The 6,000-nt window shown below is 41.2% G+C and overlaps 1 protein-coding gene across 1 annotated transcript in view; it reads right to left on the bottom strand.

The window, feature by feature from the left end:
• The window catches only part of cited1 (Cbp/p300-interacting transactivator, with Glu/Asp-rich carboxy-terminal domain, 1), an 11,892-nt gene extending 5,939 nt beyond the window's left edge, over positions 1-5,953 (bottom strand). Inside the window, exon 1 of the mRNA XM_005750906.2 lies at positions 5,660-5,953. The gene's annotated coding sequence lies outside the window, so the exon portion shown is untranslated. The remainder of the gene's footprint in view (positions 1-5,659) is intronic.
• Positions 5,954-6,000: the final 47 nt, after the last annotated feature.

Raw genomic sequence — 6,000 nt, 5'->3', positions numbered from 1 at the left:
ACAGGGACTTCCACAGCCTTTTCAACAGCGCTGCGGGGTGGGGGCGGGCAGTGTTTTGGAAATGACAGTCTTCATTACAAAGCTGTCTTCGTTATGAATTAGCATAGATGTTTTTAACATTTGAAGAACTAGCAAAAAAAACAGAAACTCTTGTAGAGGACATAAAGTCAGAGATAGAAACGACAAGGCTGTGCTTCTAGTACAGGCAGAGCTGCTGCAAAAACCCACAGAGCCCAGCAGCCAGCGCAACAAATTCTGGATCTTTTGCTTTTAGTTAGCATTAGCAGCACATCCTGCATCCAATGTGAAAGGACTTTTATGCTGCGCACATTTATGCTGCGCACTGTGACTCACAGTAACTTTGTGTTAAACTAATCCTAAAGTAATAATGGTATTTCTAACCACTGATATACCACAACTTTATCCTTTCAATAGCTACTGAAAGTTAGGGGACCTAGCTGCTATCGGATATTTATATAGAGACCCTCCAGCTTCAAACTGTATCACCCTTCAAGGACCAGTTCAAAAAAGCGCCCCTCCGACAGCCAAACCCATCTGTTCTCTGATTGGATTGTTACATTTGTGATTGACATGACATTGGTCAATCAGATAAAAGGAAGAAAAATAGTGTCAAAATTCGTACTTGTAACTTGCAGGGGTTTTTTTTTTGGCTAAGTCCACACACAAATCTTTGTTATGCACACACAAATTCTTTTTACATATACGAAACTGATTTACAAGTACAAAATATTTATGACCACATTTTGAGCCCATATCTATAATACATACATTTTAAACTTTATATGGTAAAACCAGCCTTAATAACAATTTTTGGCTTTGATATATTCAGATTAAATACAGCAACCAAAAAGTCCAAACAGCCTCCTCCTGCAGTTCCTTGAGACTGCCTCTAAAAGTGAATCAATCTCCATAGACTCCAGTGTTAAAGTGCTCCACTTTAGAGCATTAAAAAACAAACAAACAAAAAAACAACAACAAAATTTAGCAGTCTGTACCTGTGCTAGTACAACTACATGATCCTTGATGACAAAACAAAATGATGGTTGTACAGTAGCCACCTAATGCTACGTAAGCATTAGCGTTTAAAATTACATTTAATCAGTGAACAGTCTGGAGTGTTCTCTCCTCCAGAAGGAGTACGGCTCAGACTAACTTGCATTCTTTTTAAATTGCCAGCAGGGGGCGGTGCCTCTAGTTGCGACTTCAGGTTTACTTGCACATGCACAAAACTAGTGTGTGTGCTGCATGTAAGGATGTACTGTGTGAGTCTTTATTCAGTCCAAGTGACATCATTGAGAAGCAATATAGATTAAAACATGCTTTTATACCACTGTTAACAACTGCAACAGCATCAATAATTACAATAATAGCACTACTACCACCATTATTAACTTTCACCACTAATACCACCACTACACTTTATTTTTTATTCATACCCCCACCACTACTATTTATACCACTATCACCATGACTACCTGCTACTACTGATACCACAACCACTACTACTGCTACTCCTACTGCCAACAACCACCCTTCTCCCCCATCACCATTACGAATAACCAAACCACTACCACCAACACCAAACATTATTATTATTATTATTATTGATCATAATGTTACAAAGAAGAAAATTATAATAAAGGCAAACCAATAAACAGAATAGCCCTATCTGCTCCCTTCTTCTATCAAATGCATCACTTTCTCCACGAGCTTCTCTATAAACACTTTCCTGATGATTTTATGGGCTTGATTGCTTCTTTCAGGTCATCTTGAATAAAACATGGAGGTAACTTTGCAATTTACAGTCATTATTAGAGTCAGAAAGGAGGATTATCCAGGGCTGAGGACCTGTCAGTCACTAGTTGTTAGCCGATAAGTGCCATTAGTTTCCTCACTCATCATGTACGGTTTTACAAAAGGACCTTACAGAAGGGCGAACTGTGACGTCACGTCCTACGTCTATGATCAAAAACCAATGAAACAAGTCAAACCACCATTGCAGCACAAGTTGCTTCTCTGAGACACATAAGTCAGATATAATAAACCTCAGAAAAATCACAAATTAAAACACATGGAAGAATCTTAACAGCAAACAGAGTGTTAGAAGCATTAAAGTCTTATTCTGAGGTACAATCAGCAGATCTGTTCCATGCTTTTTAAATCAGATTTTACCAGTGATGCTATTTCTGACTTTTTTCTTTTACATTTTGGTAACCACAGAGATTGAAATGAATAAATTCAAATAACACTTCAAATATAACTTCCCAGGTAAGCGCCTGGAGATTATGGCCACCGTGTGGAGAGACTTCTCCGGTGTCCATTAAGCTCCGACTACGTCTGGAGTGGCCATCCTTGCCTTTTGTTGCCAGCACAGTTATCGTCTCGTTCCCCTCGATCAGCTTCAGTCTTAATTGACGTTGAAGGGGCTTAATCACATCTTAAACGTTGCTCCCCAAACAAGGAGCAGAGAACACACACACACAAAAAAAATTACAGATGCTGCCACATGTGCAGAAACCCAACATGTTTTATGCAGGCCGACTTCTGCTGACCTGATGTGCCAAATTGTTTGTTACTTGGAGCCATCTGGGAAGTGCTCCATGGAAGCTGGCGCATATGAGATACTTTGTAGGTCATTAAATGAACCTCTGTGTACTGAGGACTGAACTGAACCAATCAGATGAATGAACAACACTTTGATGAGAGCAACAACAAGGAAAAGCTAGCTAAAAAAGAAGAAAACAAACCAAAAGAAAATCACAGCACAGTTGTTATGATGATGGGAGCTATCCAGAAAAGCCACAATCAGGCTGTAAATGTGGTTTTAAATGCTATAACGTTACAATCGGAGTCTATGGGGATTGACTAATTGTTTTGGAAGCAGGCTCAAGTGGCCACTAGAGGAAGTGCAGGTTTGGGGTTTTTTTGCTTCATTTTTTATTAATGAGGAAATAAAGTGAATGTATTCTTCAACAACCTCCTTCAACATTGATTATCAAAGCTGCCTGCTGGATAACTTTTCAGTTTGCAGTCAGTTGTATTGAACTTGACACTCGTTCCTCACTACATTTTCTAAATCCAACATCCCAGAGCTCTGTTATTGTTTTTTTTCTCTTTTTTTTAGATATTTTTAAAAAGCTGGTTTCTGGTATCTGTTTGGGAAAATCTGTGTATTCAATTTCTGGGCTGAGCTTCTTTGGGTGTAAAACAGAAACTTCCTTCCTTAACGGCTTGTTTCGGTTTAAATCATCACAGACCTCGTGGTTTACACGTGCCACATATCAGAAATTGTGGGTATTTAAGCTGCCAGATGCAGTCAGAGATGAGAGGGGAAGGCATAAAAGCCAAATAAAAGTAGATGAAGCTTCTTTGTTCTTGGTTTTAAAAGAAAAAATAAGGATTTTACATTGAGTTGGGAGACTTCTGCTAAAAGTGATGAATATGACTTGTTTGTCCTCTGCTAGTGCCTTCTGTTTCAGTCAGATGCGAGGATGAAGCGGGAGGGCCGGGGTTAGGAAGGATGCAGTGTGTGAAACGGCTGGACGAGGGCCAGTATTTTTTTTTTCCTGTTCACAGCTGACCGGGGCTCATTGTGTTCTCCCACAGCTTTTTATGAGATTGGTGAAATCAGCCCTGGCTTCTTGTTTCCCTGTAAATTCTTTCATTAGCAATCCAGGCTCCTGTGTTGGCTTGCAGAGTGGCTCCTGTTTATTTTAATTAGAAGCAAGGAAAGTCTGCTCTCCCTCGAAACTGACAACAGCACAGTTTTCAAGCACAAAAACATCAAGAAATTATGAGAACTGAGCATTCCGATATCTTTGCGTGGCACCTTTTGTTTTCCTGGAAAGTTGAATTTTAAATTAAATGAGCAAATCCTCTGAAAGGGGTCCATTTTTGGAAGCTTTTATTTTGAAATTGACTGTCCAGCAAGTAATCAATTAAAAAAATTAGCTTCCAGCACTAGTTAAAGTTAGAGTTGGATGTCTCGAGACCGGTCTTGGTCTTGGCAGACTTTGGTCTTGGTCTTGTCTTAGTCTCGGATCCCTCAATCTTGTCTTGTCTTGGTGTCTCGGTCTTGCTTTCTCAGATCAACATAGTGGTCGGGAGATTTGGAATCAACAGTATCCATGACACACAACGTAACGTTCGATAATGTGTCATGCGCAAAAGCATCAGCTCTAAGAGCCGTGCTTAGAGACTGCTTTGTAGTGAATCAGAAGAGTCGACTCCCATTGAGCGAGAGCCGGCTCCTCACTTGATTTCCTTTCGCTGCTCAGCTCTCACACAGTGGCTCAGCTATGCTCCAATCCCTCCATATTGTGGCCAATCACATGCGAGGATATAGGATAATATCATTGTGTAAAAAACAGAGAGGGTGAAAGACGCAACAGTCAAGTAGAGTGTGCGTCTGTCCTCTCAGTAAGTGAGTGAGACAGCAGACAGCGGTGAGGAGGGCTGTGCGAGTGCATCACAAAAACACATAAATATGCCTGACACCTGTAAACGAAGCAGCAAAAAAAGTCTTTAAACTGCAGGTTTAAAGACTTTTTTGTCTCGGTCTCGACTTTGTCTTGACTCGGTCGGTCTTGGTTTCGTCTTGGTCTCGATACCCTCTGGTCTTGGTATTGTCTTAGTCTTGGTTTAGGTGGTCTTGACTACAAGTCTAGTTAAAGTACCAATAAAGTGACTAGTTGACTACATTTACTCCCCATAACCTTTACATAGGTCTTAATTTCTCATTTGTATCCTAACATATGTACGTGTGCATTCATATTGTGAGTATTTATATAGATGTACATAATCTACATACTGTAAATACCATATACTCCATTTCTGTACCAGTATGTTTTCTCCACTATGGCAATAAGACAAATTTGACAATGAACATAATTCGGATTTTGATCCACTGTTTATCAGGAAGACTGTAAACACTTCCCACAATTTAAGTGATTTTGTCCAAGTTGGAATGACAGGATAAGCTTTTCCAAATAATTTCCTGCCACTGATTTAAACTGACAGCTAAAGTGGAGAGCAGGGGCAGAGCTGCAGTTGGGAAGCTTGCAACTTCATTAAAAGTACTCTGGTTCCACAGACCTGACACCCCGTTGATCTGAAGCTTTCCCTCCAAAAACTAAAAGTCAGGGAGTGTAAAGTCCACATGTGATCAGAATATTGCAGCAGTGCTGTGATGTATCACCAAACCACCAACTCACAAGGGTTTCAATTACACAATTAAGCCCTGAAGAGCAAAACTGAAACGTCTGTCTCCGTCTCACACACACCATATGGTGCCCTCTTCCCTCCGTCCCCAGCCTGACTGGTCACTCCTTTTAATTACCTTCACACTGAGGGTAGTTAATGAGAAGCCAATTAAAAAGACCGACTTAAAAAGGAGAGAGCAGCAGCTCAAAGTCGCCCAAGTTATCCATTAAAATAAATGTCAAAAACAACAACAAAAAACTTCACTGCACTTGTGCCTGAAAAGGCTCCAGCTGCGGGCAGAAACCGCTTGACCTCATTTTAAAAGTGTTAAGCAAACACCGGAGAAGAGAGAAGGAAACTTTCCGCAGGATTTAGCGCACACTGACGGCTGCGGTCACAGCGCAAAACAGCGCAACGGAGTAGATGATGGACCCACCTGTGAGGAAAAGCCGCCGTCCCGTGCAGGCTGGAGAGCAAAAAGCAGACTTAAATGAAAGTGGGAGAGAAAAGTAGACTTAAAGAGCCGAGTCCGTACAGTCCGTAGCGCTGGGAATAAAAGCCGGTTGGTACCGATTTCAGAGAGAAGCTGAGAGCTGCTCAGGTCCGCTGATACTCGCACAGAGACGTCGGAGGGTTTGTCCGCTCCTCAGCGAGCGCGCTGCTGAATAAAAAGCATTTTGTGCTTCTCTTCTCACCGACCAGCCCCGGTGTGTGTGTGTGTGTGTGTGTGTGATATCTGCAAACCACGGACTGGATTCATACTGGGTCCGGATCATG

This window comes from Pundamilia nyererei, unplaced genomic scaffold (assembly GCF_000239375.1).
Source record: "Pundamilia nyererei isolate P.nyererei 1_Seehausen unplaced genomic scaffold, PunNye1.0 scaffold00292, whole genome shotgun sequence".
NCBI lineage: Eukaryota > Metazoa > Chordata > Actinopteri > Cichliformes > Cichlidae > Pundamilia > Pundamilia nyererei.
Note: the sequence above shows the minus strand (reverse complement) of the source record. Positions and strands in the feature narration are given on the sequence as shown.